The 15,931-nt window shown below is 40.8% G+C and overlaps 1 protein-coding gene across 14 annotated transcripts in view; it reads left to right on the forward strand.

Moving 5' to 3' along the window:
• Positions 1-15,931, forward strand: part of EBF3 (EBF transcription factor 3) — a 171,892-nt gene that overhangs the window by 115,577 nt on the left and 40,384 nt on the right. The gene's annotated exons all lie outside the window — the stretch shown is intronic.

The raw sequence follows: 15,931 nt of genomic DNA on the forward strand, positions 1-15,931 counted from the left end.
ATCACACACATTTACCACCTCCTCTGAAAAGGTGGTAAATGTGTACGGATGCTTCTGTGTTTGGTATGGGTAGAAGGAGGAGGTAGGGAGGGAGGAGAAGGGGAAGATTAGTTCTGGCATGTTGAGACTGTTGCATGCTTTCATCTTGCCAGAGACAAAAGTCAGGGTCCAACAGTGGAAATGGTTTGGCTACTGTTGCAGTCAAAACCTAATGTGTTTTACTGGTTTGAAATTTTCAGCCGATAGAATTGGATCTGGTGTTTTCGGACACAGGAAAACCGGGTGCGGGAACAGTGGGATAGTCATGATCAGATGAAGCAATATCCCATCCGGGGCTATTGCTCCACCTACTAATAATTAGGCCTGTGGTCGTTTAAATCATTCATTGAGTGATTCATTTAAGGATGCCTGTGACCACACTCTGCATCCTATTCTGATTCCTATATCAGGATTGCTTTTCAAAACTGGTTGTCACGTTTATGTTTATCTCAATTAAACACTTCAGAGGTGCAAAGGTGCCTGTTTCTTGCCTCTCATTTCTCTACTCCCAGGAGTTAGCGAAATTCAACTAGTGTCACTGAATCTGTAGTACAACGCATTTGTAGCTTGGACTGGGGTTACTCCTTGCTTTCTTTTTGATCTAAGGATTGAAATAATGTGTTCTTTAGATGCTGGACTACAATTTGTAAGCTCCAGTTAAGACGTTTAGCTCCTGTATTAAAGTGATCTTCTTAAAGGATTTCTCGTGGACACATGTATTATTTAAAAACTAGCCGAATGGTAGATCGTTCTGAGAAAGTCTGTCAGGACAATCTCAGAAGTTCATTAGTGAAGTTCAAGTCGGTACCACAATCCGAATCTTTGAAACATGCTCCTTTCTCTTATGTACTCCTCTAGGCTGCTAGAGCTCAGCTGTTATCTACCAACAACTTTGGAGCATGGGACTCAGCATTTTAGTGCATTATATATAGGAGAGGATGTGGCCTTATAGCAACAGCTGCCGACTTTGGAGCTGGGGAACCAAGTTCAAGTCCAAGTTCAAGCCTCGGCATCAGATCAGCATCTTGTGATTCTGGGCGAATCACGTAATCTCCCCGTGCCTACCAAAAATGAGTGTGTCCTTGCATAACGTAATTGGTGCTAATTTAAAGCATTACAATACCTTCGGATTGTGTTTGCGCTATATAAATCTACCAAAAAATACAATTAAAAAATAGTCTCATCAAACGTTGCAGAACAATCTTTCCAGCTTTGGGTATTCCTCTTTGTAGCTGCATCCTTCTCAGTCCCATTTATGTTGTCATAAATATCGCTGTGACTTTCTAAGCATCTTCTCATTAATATTGGTTTCCCATTTTACAGCTCTGGGGCTTATTACGATGGTGGTCAGAAAGCCTCCGAACGGACCCCCATCGTCCGTTTCAATTCCAGCTGGCTGATTATGAATCAGCTGGTCAGAATTGAAACCGACCAGTCATTCCGTCGGGCTTCCGACGTGCTCCAGAAGCCCGTCTGCCAGTCAGAGGCTGGCCCGTAAATCCAAAGGGCGGTCTTTCCTCCCTTGCGATTACGATGCATGGTTTCCAGCAGGGAGGCATGCTGGCCTTTCCAACATGGAAACCTGTTGGAAACCTTGTTCAGGTGCTCTTAGCAGGGCCCCTTGTGTGAACAGCCTCCAGTTGGGGGCCGAGGGGGCACCTATGGTGCCCTCCTGTTAATCTCTGCATCCCGTGGCAGGCACCTCAAGGTGCCTGCCACGGGGTGCAGGGATTAACACCACCTCCCATTTCCCTATAGGAGCATGTACTACGGCCTGTTTACGGCCTTAACACATGCTCCCATTGGAAATGTTGGAATTTGTTCGCATCCAAATCTGTTGGTCGGAACCGCCAAACGAAGGACAGTCGGTCCTGTTTATGAGACGTGTTGGGTGGAAGCAATTCTGCCAGACATTGTAATCGGCCCCTCTGTGTTTACTGTCAAGTTATAATCAGGAATCGTGTTTCGGGAGTTCACCCGCAGGGTTTTCATTTAGTGCTAGTGAAAGATTTCACTAGTGCTTTAGTGAGTGCTTTCTTTACTTACAAACATGTTATTTTTTGATTTGGATGTTGAAATCCAAAGGTATATGTATTACACTTTAGACCTTTCTTGTAGTCATTTCCACTTATCCCTGAGTCACTGGGACTTTCATTTTTGGACTTTCCTTTGCTTGAGAAAATCAATTGCCATTGGAAACTCCTCTACTCATGTTTATATTTTGCTCTATAAACACTAGCGAAATATTATTGAACAGATAACTACGATGCAATATGTGACTTACACCTTACATCAGCCTTTCAAAATATACACTATTAACCATATGATTTGGTTTTGTGCTCCCACAGGAAACATGCAAAAATAAATGGGCTGGCATTAAGATCACTGTTAGTTTGAGATGACTAATTGCAGTGTGCTCACCTAGAATGGAGCATTTAATTTCTTAAGTCTGGATTGAATGCAGCTTTATAGTCCAACTTACTGCATGAATAAATGGTAAATAGTTCGTAAATTACACTATTTATTTGTAGAAAACTCTCAAATATACAGGTATTAGATGCTTTATGCAGTAAATAATATAGCAGCTAAACACCTGGGTATGTCACAAAGAGTAGTTCAACGACAGAATATGAATATGCAGAATGAATAGAGTCATCAGTTTGCTATCAGATGTGGTTAAAAAAATGACAAGGAAAAACCCAAGTGAAATTCTGGAGTGAAATGTAATATATTATACAAAAATATATGAAAATTCATATGCAAAATGTAAAAATAATAATATATAACTTTTTCACCACACTGTCATGGTCTGTTGTGCAGCACAGCAAATATGATTTGAGAGGTATTTGCTTTTTGAACACTGGATGCGACAGAGCTTGCTATCCGCAGCACAGTTAAAAAGAAACGTAAGGTCGTAACATGTCTGACCTAGTAACTTCTGTCTGATTTGTGCTGCTCCCAAATTGATTAGGACAATGAGATAATCATTGGAAATTATACTCCTCGTTGAAATGTGAGTCAAGCCTCGATATTTCACAATATGAAAATGATGTGGGCTCCTAATAGGAGGGACTGAATCCCGAGGGCATCTGTTTTCCATCAGTGTCCCAACATGCTTCCAGTCTGGCATGGCACTCTAACATTTAACCTTCTCAGCATGAGCCCTTCCACAGGGCAAGAGGACTGTGGGATAATGAAACAAGAGTATAGTGTGGCTCACACAGCCTGTAAGAAAGAAAGAACGGGCAAAGATAATTACTTCTCTGGGCTTAGTTCAATAAAGACCTAATTTGTGTATGAACATTGACCATATTAATCTATTACAAATACACCCATGCATACAAATTCTCAACCATATATACACACACACACACGAAGTCAGAGAAACTCCCACGTACATTAACACACATTTACTCACTGAACCACATATATACACAAACATGTACGTTTGCAAAATACTAGGGCAAACACACACACGTGTCTGTCAGCAAACAGAGGGCACTACCCAGCTATTGAAAATTACTAGCACCGTTTCCTACATCTGTAAGGCTGCAATTACCTTGGGAGAATTTGGCAATTCCGTTGATTAGCATGGTAAATTAAAAATATGAGTCACAAATGACATGTCCAGCTCTTGTCTACTAGTCTTCTGTATTCCCAGGGTACCTCACCCTTTTGTAAAAAAGGTCAAAAATTAGAGTGTGATAACAATTTTCAAGCACCACGCACTTAAGAGCCAAATTAACAATCATTCTGTATGTAATTGCCAGTTAATAGTAAATTGCTTTCTAGACTGTAAAATACAATACATACTCGCGAGCCACTAAAAGTAAATTAATCAGATATTAGTTGTACTTAAGAGTGAATACTCCAAACATGTTACTAGCTGCATTAAAAGTCGCCCTGTTGTTTATGATTTTTTTATTGCCTAATAATTAAAAAGTCTGTTACAAAGAAACTCTTCAGACTAGCACAGCCAATAGTTTAGCATTCATCGTTCTACTTGTAAGAGCAGTTAAAACGTTCAAGTAAAACCTCAGCGTTATTATTTTAATTGGAATATGAAAAAAGAAATGCAATTAAATTAAGACAATATATAGGCTACATGTTTGTAATTGAAAAACTGTCACAGCTAAAGGCGTTTGGTTTGAAACAATTGTCCAAGTGAGGGTGCGTGTAATGTCATGCATGTGTGCTGGTGCTCTCTGAAAGGCGCATTTTTACTTAATTGCTGCTCATTAAACAAAAAGAGCTCAAAGCACACTGATAATAGTTTTGCTTCAAACATTGGCCCTGCATTATGTAAGTAGTCTAGCTGCTTCCAGCCTCTCTGTTAGTCACTCGCAGCCCAACGCTTTGACGGCCAAGCTCTATTTTAAAGACTTGTTTTTGCTCAATTAAAGAAATTATCACAAATTACTTGGAGGCCTTCTCAGCAGACTGAGCCCAGTTTTAAACTAAGATGTTGGTGCTGATAGTAAACATGTCTAAAAGGGGCCCCCCATATCTAAGCCTGGATACCATTTACGAGTCTGACAGGACTACCACTTTAGTGGAACATGCACGCCAAAGCTTCCTGCGCAGTGTTCAGTGGTTAAACAACCGTCCCCCGACTATCAGTTGCCTTTGGGTTTGATAGTCTGAGATTCATGACCACATTTAAAATTTAGTAAACATGTCTTAATTTCTGTCATTTTCTCCAAAGGCCCAGCCCTGCAACTTGTTTTCCATCATCATGCCCCAGTTCACCACCCCTGCCTGTCCCAGCTCTCTTTTGCTGCAAAATAGGTTTCATGTTTCAGTAGCATTTTAAAGTTTGGTGATAGGCCTTCAAACGTGATTCTACAGGTATAGAGACAACATCTCCTGCTCATTATACCATTACAAATGGACAGTCTCACGGGTCAAGGCACTTTCAACACATTACACGTATTCACAGAGTAATATTCTTTAATTATCCTCACAAATCACATTTTTATATGTTATGTTCATGTTCAATATTTTAGATATTTACAATGAAGAGAGGGACAGGTGGCCAGTTTTCCACTCCATTAAGAGTAGGGGGTCCAGCACAAAGGTGGCCTCAATCAATGTCTACAAAAAAGGGGGATTGTGCTGTTCCTCTTATAGAAAATTCTGGGGGAGTCACAAGAAACTAGGTCCCACTATATGTAGGTGGGGATCCATATGTTGGATCTTAATGCCCTCACACACCCTTTCAGGTGTCATGCTTCATCATATGGGCTGCTCCTCGTTGGGTCAGCAGTGCAATACCCAGTGGGCTCCCTAAAATAGGGGACCTTTATCGGAGATGTTCTATCCAGCTGCCATTTGGTGAAGTGCGGGTGTGGGGCCAGAACTGCTAGATGTGATGGAGTGATTAAAATAGGATTCGGAGTATCTAGAAGGACAACTTTATTCTGGGGATCTCCTATCCTAGCTAAAAACAGTGTACAAGGCACACACGCCGAGGTTAATGGCTCATGTGGTGGTGTCCTTGTTTGAATTTGTTGGTCAACATGTTTCTCGCTTTATTGTTCAATGAACTAGCGATTCTTCAGACCTAATTAAGTGTAATCTACCTCTAGTGAACGCAGCATACAAAGTCGCGCATGCAAAGGGTGTCAATTAGACACAAATACCTTAATAGAACCTGGAGCTACCTGTGGTGGGAGACAAAAAGGTGTAGAAGGTAACGTTCATTATGTTATTACATATCATATGTTTTGAGACGTAGCTTCATCGTGACACCAACGTTAAAACTACACATAAGTGGTGAATATAAATGCGTAGAGCGAGCATAAAAATAGACAATGGATAAAAACATACCAAGGACACCACCACACGAGCCATTAACCTCAGCGTGTATGCCTTGTACGCTGTTTTTAGCTAGGATAGGAGACCCCCAGAATAAAGTTGTCCTTCTAGGTTTACTTACCTCTAATCGGCCGTAATTCATAGTTTACTATCCCCATCCTGCCCCACCCCCGCCCCACGTCAGCGCCCAGCAGCACTCCCACTACAGGCTGCTACTGCTTTCTGGTAGCACAGGCCATCTCTGTCACATTTTTTGTCCCAAGGTGGGAGGCAATACCAAGACATAGTTTTGTAGCTTGCTGTTCCGTCCTCAAATGTTACTTCACTGATATGTTCCAATAAATGTTGCACAACTGCCATGCACTGCTTATCACATCACAAATGACATCACTCATGCCATGTTCTATGATATTCTTGAAACATCATTGATGATATTTGAAATGACATCATTGATGATGAAAATGTAGCTGGTGGGTGCACAAGTTATAGTTACTTGTTGCGAAAGAACATTTTTAGGGTGATCCATCAAGCAGGGTCTGAGAAAAAGGAGGTGTCAAAAAACGTGCATTTCCGATGTTAATTCCCATAGGAACTTTAGACATGACTACAGCCCAAACTGCTGAACAAAGTTACAGCAAATTTGGCAGAAAAGTAGCTGTTGTTCCTGAAAACCCCCTTTTTAGGTCGAGCCTAGGCAGGGCGCATACACTGTCTGCAAGGCCTACTGGAGTAAAAAAATGATGTTAGTCCCACCTGCTGCCTGCCATATGTTCACACCAGTGTTGTTCTTTTTTGCTGCATCCTAACTTGTTTGGCAGCCCATACTTCTGTTTGAACACAGAGGAGCACTGACCAAGTACAGTTTCCTTACGCTTTCATTCTTAAACAGTTGATTGGCAGAACTCTTTTTTTTATTTTCTTCCCGCCCTTCACTGCTTGTTATTAGTTGCAATCCAACTATCCCCTGGTTTCCAAATTATCCCATTGATCTCCCTTGCACATATATTGGTCTGCAAATTCTTTTGCTTGTTCTCATTTTTAGTCCTTGCTTTTGAGAAGCAAGGCTGGCAGTAAAATAGGTGCAGTTACAGACTGCCTTGCTTCTTGTAAGCAACGACTATAAGTACACAGTGCGTGTTTACGCATCACTTGCAGGTTTTCAAAACACATACATAAAAGGCATTGTCATTTATAATGCCAATAGCTCAAACTCTTGCAAATATGAGACCTATTGCATTGCAAATGCGGGTAAATTGGTGAAAATCCATTCAGTAGTTTTGAAAATAGCAAGGGAAATCCCAATTTGTATACATAGAGACTCCGATCCTCCGAGGATCTGACGGTCTCCATACTCAAATCTGATTGACTGCCAACACTTCAAATGAGGAAGTGTTGGCAGCCATCTTGGGACTCAGCTTGAGTTAATTCAGTCAATGAATAGCCAGGCCCTGGGGGATAGGATCCCCGAGGCTGAAATTCACCCGGGGAGGGGACCATGCAGCCCATCTACCCTAGTACTTTAAAAACATTTTTTAAAAGGAACAGGCTGCGGGTGGTGAGGTCCCCGGGGCTGAAATTGGCCCAGGGAGGAGAGCTGCATGATCCCTCTTCTATTACAAGTATGCCAGGCCCCGGGGGAAGAGCCCTGGGAGGGGGACCATGCAGCCCCCCTTTTAAAAAAAAAAAGGCGGTGCCCCAGGGGATGGCCCAGGGAAGGGGGTCCATGCAGTCCCCGCTCCTAATAAATAAAAAAAATAAAAAAAAGCCAGCCCAGGCAAGCCACACATGGCCCTGCCTCCTTTCAGCACCACTCTGCAAATGCGCCTCCTGGTGCACTGCTACTTTGGGGATAAAATCCCCTGGGCGCCTGAGGGTCCTTAGGGCCAACTACCCCTTCCATTATCTCCAGTAAGTCCCACACAGTAGAATTAATGATACGTCATTGGAGTCCCTGCCCCCTTCCTCCACCACTCTGAAAATGCGGCTCCTGGTGCAATACCGGTTGGGGATGAAGTCCACTTGGCTGCACAGGGTCCTTGGGGGCAAACAACCCCTCCTGTTATCTCCAGTAAGTCCCATGCAGCAGGATTTCTGAGAGGTCTTCAGAGGCCATGCCTCTTTCTCCATCAATCTGCAAACATGTCTCCTTGCTCACTACTGGTTGAGCAATGAAGTCCACTTGGGTGCTGAGGGTCCTTCGGGGCCAAGAAGCCCTCCTGATACCTCCAGTAAGTCTCACACAGCAGGAGTGCTATGAGCTGGTACAAGGCCATGTCCCCTTTCTCCACCACTCTGCAAATGACGTAAAGCTACCTTTCTGCCAAATTTGGTGTAATTCCGTGCAGTGGCTTAGGCTGTAGTTGTGTCTAAAATCTCAATGAGAGTTAACATGAGAAAAAGACTTTTTTTTACCCCCTGTTCCTCGGCCCCCACTTAACAGATCCCCTTGAAACTTTCCATGCACAATAAGACTCAACAACACACACTTTTTGGAAATATTTTGTGGAGATTCGTCAAACAGCGTCAACGATATAGACAAGTCAAAAAAATATATATATCTGCACACACAAATATTGCTAATGGTAAAAGAGAAGCAAAAACTGTAAATTCTACTACAAACTATAGATTCACTATTAGTACAATCTGAAAAAATGTAATGTGAACGGTTTTCCTCTTGTACTGCATAACTATATTAGAAATATAAAGGCAGAGAATGTGTTTTATTTGGAATTGTTGTTAAATTGAGTTTTGCTAGATCACAGTTGTCACTCTTATTTCCTGTCTCCAAGGAAGCTAGAGAAATGAGACATACCATTTGTGCTGTTGCACGAATAGACCATTTGTCCTAATCAGTGACACCCATTTACCAGAATTGCTTAAAATGAACTATACCTCATATAGGAATCACACATTTAGAGTGTTCCATTTATCATCTGAAAATTGAGGGCCAGTAAACTTTTCTGGTCCTCCAGCGGGATCATGGGCATGCATCAAAATGTTAAAAATGATTGGTGAGCGTAAACTGTCACACATTTATCAAGGAACAGGAACATTATTTGCTAATTTCCCAACCAGGCCAGTGACAGGGTGCTTCGTCTTTAGACCCACGGTGACCAACATGGCCTTTTTGTTATTAGTACAAGTCAAGCGATTTTTGGCTGTTGCAAACAAGACACATTTATCTATCATCAGAGAGTGCTTTATTTTTTTTCACATGGCTCTGACCGAAGCCTGTTCTTTGTATCATGATTGGCTGTACTAGGCAGAGTTGGAGTAACACACAGGGTTTCAGAGGAATTGATAAATCACAAAGTTTGCAAGTCAAGGTGAAGGTATCGACTATGTTGCACGAAATCTGACAACTTGTATTCTTGTGAAGACCATAATTTGTCTTGGATGAAAGGACAAAGGGGTCATCTCGGTTGTGTTCTATAAATGCCGAGATTTGAAAGTTGGAAAAGGAGCTTTACTTTATTCCGTCCCCAATCACAATATATGCCTTATTTTTAAGGTGTCCTTGTAGAATAAACAAATTACAAGAATCGCATAGGGTAAAAAACGAGTACTACATTATCCTACACATTATCTTGTTGAAATATGTAAGGCTTCATGTGGTAATTTGTTCGATTGTTATCTGCATCTAAATTTAAAGCTCAGGAAAGTCAAAACATTAAACTTTTGCCGTTTGTCTGATTTTTAAATTGGTAGGCTAAGCTTATAAGTCTTTTCTAGCAGAGGAGGGAGTCATGGATTATTAAACTTAATTCCCTTTCTTCTAGCTAATTATTAAAAGTAATAATTAGTTTTAAGGTGTTCGCACATTATGCTATATTTTGTGGTTGGTGCACGTTTTTCACAGTGGCGTTTGGGCACCGAACAGGAATTTCTGGTTTCAGGATGATTATATTTGGAGAACTAGATTTACCCATTTCCCTTTGTAGAGAAAAATGAGGCACATAAAATATGTTAATCATTTATTTTTCTTTGGCATTTATTCCACACGAAAGTGGAAAATTGCGGAATTGTTTTTATATTACATTTCAATATTTGTTTAATTGAGTATTTTGCTTGGTTGTCACGCTTGTCGACTATCACACATGAATCATGTATATGCTGTGGCCTAAGACGAATGTATACGCCGTAAAAATGTGTGGAGCTAACTTAGATCTTTTTGACTTGGGTACCCCATCCATGGGTTCAACATGGCTGTTGGAGTTCCCCTACACTACTGCAAATGTTTTAGCATGCTGCAAATATCCATCACCTGACACTTCCTTTTAAAACTATTGGAGAGAAGCATACACGTGAACAACAGACACTTTTAAAAGGGTATTATTAACTTTTTGAAGAGATCTAGATCAGAGAAAAGTATAATCATATCTACTTCTTTGGCATTTTCAAAATTGCAAAGTGCATGCAAAGGGATAAGTTATAGACATACTGCGAAGGTTGAAGACATACACTGTTACTTTTACTGTTTCCATACTTGGAACCCTTTATGTTTTTGTTGTGAAAAGATATTGGTGATGGTGATGGATAAGCACAATGCAAAACATTTTGTGACTCAAATAAGTAATTTCCCCAAAACAGCACCAACATGTGTGTGGATGTTTATCACTCAAAACATTTTGTGAGAATGCAAGTGCCTTTCTGTTTCAGGTGGTTACCTTTTCCCATAACGGATCAATGATCCATTAGGGATACATACCGCATAAAGCATATCCGCTAATCATGCAGCTGTAGGTATCTTCCATATGGAACACTATTGTTTCATATACAAATTTTCATAAATCCTGTGATACACATTTTTCAATGGCACTTTACCCAATTTTGGTAACGTCTTAACACCTTCGCTGCGGCGGCTATTCCGCCGCAGCGCTAACGGTCGCGGGAGGGCGCGCGGCTCACCTGCGCGGGTGACAGAACCGTTCCGTCATGGCTCGCGGGTGAGCTGTGCTTGTGACGGAACGGTTCCGTCATGGCCCCACCCGCTTAATGAAACGCACTGCACAGGCGCGAAATCAGCGCCGTGCAGACGCGGCGAGCGGACCGTGACGGAACCGTTCCGTCATGAGCACAGCCCACCCGAGGGGCGTGATGGAACGGTTCCGTCAATAGCATCGAAGGAGTTAAATACAATAGGTTGGTGAGTTTAAAAGTGGAACATCCACTGTTAGGTTTGCATAATATTCGATACATACCTTAAACATTTAGGTTTTCATGAAACTGTTTTGCATAGTTGAAATCCTGCCATGAATAATGCTTCTATAAATCCAAAATATGCGAGGAAAGTCAGGTCATTAAGCATTTGTATTATCCCTTAAAAGGGTACACCTTAGATGCTTCAGGTGCCATTAAATATTATTTGAAAATGGCCTTTGACCCTATAGTATATAGTCCTCTATGCTGGTTTCAAATCAATCATCTAAGACAAAAAAGAAAAGGATGAGTTTGTTTGATCCTGACTCTTAATTGTGCCTTCTCAGAAACAAACTTCATAAACTTACTGAATGCTTCAAGGCACACCCAGGTCATGCAACTACATTGCTAAATCATACTCTCCAGCCAAATGGCAATTTTTGTAAATTTTCTTTCTTAAAATAAAAACATCTATTATGATCAGCTCCCTGGTGCAGATTATGATATAATAGATCCTTCTAGCTTCCAACTATGTCAGTACTATCCTGGGTGTACTACTACCAGCATAACGAACAAACATACCCATGTCGGATGTATGATGTTACAACGCGATCAAAATGATCGCGGTACATCACAACGCATCTTTTACAACGCAAGTCGTCACCACGGCTTGCGCTGTAGGGTGCTGGACTTAGGAATAGTATAATTTACTATTCCATCTCCAGCCTACGTACAGTAGGGAAGGTGTTGGAATAGTAAATCACACTATTCTTTAGTCTAGAGCACCCTCCAGTGCAAGTTGTGGTAACGACTTGCGTTGTAAAAGCTGCGTCGTGAATGTATTGCGGTGTTTTGACCGCTTAGTAAAGGTTGTTTCCCCCATGTCGCTACACAAGCTCACCACTTCTGTACATCAATACGTGCTATATCTGTGATCAAGGTGAAAAGTGAAATGCTTTGGGTTTTGCACGTTCTTGCACTGGATTAAAGCTTTGAATTGATTTCCTGGTGAATGGATAATTAACCTGGCTCCTCTTACCCAAGTTTGGATGCACAATCCCCAGCTGGGTCTGCAGTGCGGGCTTGCTTCAAGAGGTGTTGAGTTATATATATCTGCATTTGATATGTCAAATACAGATGGTAGCACCTGTGTAGGTGTGCTTAGATAACAATTTACTGTTAGAAATGGGATTTCTGGTTGGCTAAGGCTTGCGCCAAAGCCAGGCAAAAACCACCACTCTAGTCAGGGCAAAGGAGTTACACACCATAGATAACCCCTGTTCACCCCTTTGGTAGCTTGGCACAAGCAGTCAGGTTTATCCCGGTGGCCATGTGTAAAGCATTTGCGCGCGCACACAGCAACAACATTCCAGGCACTCTACAAAAGGAACTCCACACAAGGTTATATTAAAAATAGCCTTTATATTCTCATAAAACATGAGAATAGTAAACACATAATATACATTGTGCCACCTGGCACTAGGTCATACCTACAAGGGATTATTCACACCTGGCAGGGCCCACTGGACCATTCCGCAGCATTTATCCTCACGAGTTCATACATACTAAACTCGCCCCTGCACTCCTCTCATACCAGGAATTACTATGGACACACATATCCCTCATGCATTCCTATGGGAGGGCAGGCCCATCTCACCACACATACACAGAGAGCGCACACACTTTACACCGGGCCACAGTGCTAAAGTGCTCAGAGGCCTAAAATCACCAACCCTAGGTTACAGAAAAAGACTAGGAGAACGCAAACAAAAGTTTTGGGGTGAACCTGCCAAAAGGGCCAAGTCCAACATTTACCTTTTGATTTGCTAATATCTTTGGTGCAATTGGACAAAATATGCCCAGGATAAAAAAAATACTCATTTATTTTGAGTTCTTTATACCAAGTCTTGTGGCCCCTCGCAATCGGGGCCACAAAGAGGCAGCTCCCCAACTTGACATTAGGATTCTTTGCTCATCAACTGAGAATGAAAGGCCTGAATGAGCTTACACCAAGCCAAACTAACTGTGTATTTTGTGTAATATGGTTCAAATCTGCATTGAGGGATTCCAGTGGCATAATACCTATGACACCGAAGTCAGTAGGGTTTGTAAATATCACCAGTATCCTGAGATGGCACCATAGGCCCATATTAAAATGGTACATGTTATGTTTTTTTAAATTACAGGTACATTTTGAGATACTTGTCTTGAAATGATTATTGACTGGAATTAGAATATTTAGGTTATCGCATAGAAAGAAAGATGGCAAGTTGCAATTGGCATTCTTTCTATAGTTAAGAGAACAATATGAATGAAGTTCAGTGCATACTAGATTACCCAAATCAGAGAAACATAGAAGGTAAACAGGATTACGTGTTTACACTTCTATTTTGAAGAGAAACATAATGATGAGTAGGTTATTATAAATCCGTTCTTTCAAATGAGAGAAGAATGTTGAAGAAATAGCAGAAATAGTAGTAGTGACAGAAGGTAAACGAGAGGAGAGGACATAGCCATGATATAGTGAAGTGCATAAATGGTATTGTATCATTGAAAATAAGTTTTATAATTTCTCCTGAAAAAACTATAAGAATTATGTTCAGCTCAGAGATGGTTGTGCAGTAGCGATACACTACTTAAAGCTTAAGTAGTAAGTGTTGGTAAATTCTCAATGCCAGGTATTCCAATAGAACACTGAGATCGTCATATACAGATGCACAGAAATCACACAAAGATTATATTTCTTGCTGTGTCTGCAATGAGGCTTAGCTCTGCATCATGTTAATGTTTCCCCTGGTAGGTCCTGCCTGGATAAAAGAAATCAAAGCGCAACATTTTAGTATTTGTCAGCTTTCAGATTTACACAATTAAAATATATAACATGTTTATTCATTTGTTTCACATGTTCTTCCATCAACACCCACTTAAAACACACCTCTATATCTGACCCTGTACAACTTCCCAATACAACATAAATAATTTGATTACCTTGTAATTTAAGGTGATACTAGAGTGCATCCAATTCACAAAAGTCAACTCAAAAGTTGAAATTTTCCGCTCAGTGGGTCATGTCTACAATTTGTGAAATGTCCCACAGTCCTGTAATTCATAAACTTCAAGGAGTACTCCTGGTAGTCTGTGACTGTCACAGATTCCCATGAGTAATCTAATGCACAAACATTTCCCTGTACAGCAATGTAATACGTCTATCTTTCTGCTTGTAAGCGAAACGCAAAAATGCATTTCTTCTACAATACATAATTGATTTCTACCCATGAGGAAACTCATTTCCCTACTGTCTGATAACTGTGTAGGTGTGCTCCTCCCAATCCCCAACCCGAATACTGATTTGCACCCTCAATATGGGTAACTCTGCCCATTATGCATGGCTCACATTTTGTGTGTTAACTTACTCTGGCAAATGTTTCTACACTTGGAACACCCACAATCTGTGCAGGTGAGCAGATTTGCTCACACTGAAAATGCTGCCATACTGGCAGAATTCAGTGTCTGTAGATACCTTTGTGAACGCTAACTCAAAGTTTGTGATTCAGTGACACGGGTTGCCATTCACACATGCTAACATTTTCACAAATATATGTGTGGAGAGGTTTATGACTTGGCCTGAATGTCATGATTCACAGAATAAAGTTGATTTAAGAATTTTAGAACCTTTCTTTTTTTGACAAAAATACATTGAACAAGAACTTGTTACAAGGTTCTGCACTGCCTACAACTTTGTTCAAATATGCGGGCAACTTTCTAATCATTCTCATGAGCATCTCTGAGCATGCTGTATGTAAGCTGACCCGCAAAAAAAACTCTATGGAGAATACAGAATGTTTGCTTTTCCTTCTTAGATCACCTGCACCAGCAGTTCCTTGCAACACTACAAATGTGCATAGTGTTCTCTGTAAATGGATGTCCAGATGATTTTTTGAATTACTAGTGTATTTGAAAACTGTTTGTTTTATTTTCCACCAGGTTTATTTCTCCTAAGAGATGGATTAAGCAAATTCAATATTTGTTTTTCTATACTATCAACCCATATGCCAATGCATCAGCATTCTTTTATGATGTGATGGGCATTATGGATACTGTATGTCTTTATAGTTAATGGGGAATAACGCGTATACATCTTTGCAATTCAGTGGCAAACACATTGGTTGAGGGATTGTGCTGACTAGCGCAGTAAGACTCCTTTCTAAATTGACTAAGAGAGCACTTCCTTTGGGATCAGGATTCACATTAGACTAACTCAGACCTCTAGTTCATTGAGCTGTCCTAAATAACTGACAATTCATGTCAAAGTAACATGACCTATTGTTACCCCACCAGAAGACTACATTAGGGCAGTTGTGTGCTCCTTACCAGTTTAAAGAGGTGAGTAATTCTAAGTCAGGCTTTCCACTCATATGTTAATTCTATGGAGGCACAGTGCTGCAAAAGCAGGCATCACTGCACGTTTAATATGTCCATTGAGGACTGTTCATTAGGCAAGAACCTTTTCCCTTAGCAACATACCATAGTAGTGTAGAAGAACATTTTAGTGGAAACTAGCCCAATATCTTTTTGTGAATTTTATTAGAGCAGCAATGCATTTTGAGGTAAAGACCATTCCCCTTGCAATTCATTATTTAATGAATCATGCATTTAAGAATAAACAGAAGTTGAGAAAAAGGAGGGGAAAAATAGTCCACTCCCTCATAGACATTGACTTTTCAGTTTTATATTTACATCTTGAATTTGTGTAACAGCAAGAATTGTATTTTGCTGTCTACAAACCACAGTGCAACGGGTAAAGAATTGTCATGTTACTTTAGAAGGTGGTGCACCTCCGACACACGCAATTTACTATTAATGTTATTAGTTACATAGATTTTGTTTCCAGTTGCATAGCGAGGGTGCCACAGACACCAATGAAATCAGGGAAAAT

This window comes from Lissotriton helveticus, chromosome 5_1 (genome assembly GCF_964261635.1).
Source record: "Lissotriton helveticus chromosome 5_1, aLisHel1.1, whole genome shotgun sequence".
NCBI lineage: Eukaryota > Metazoa > Chordata > Amphibia > Caudata > Salamandridae > Lissotriton > Lissotriton helveticus.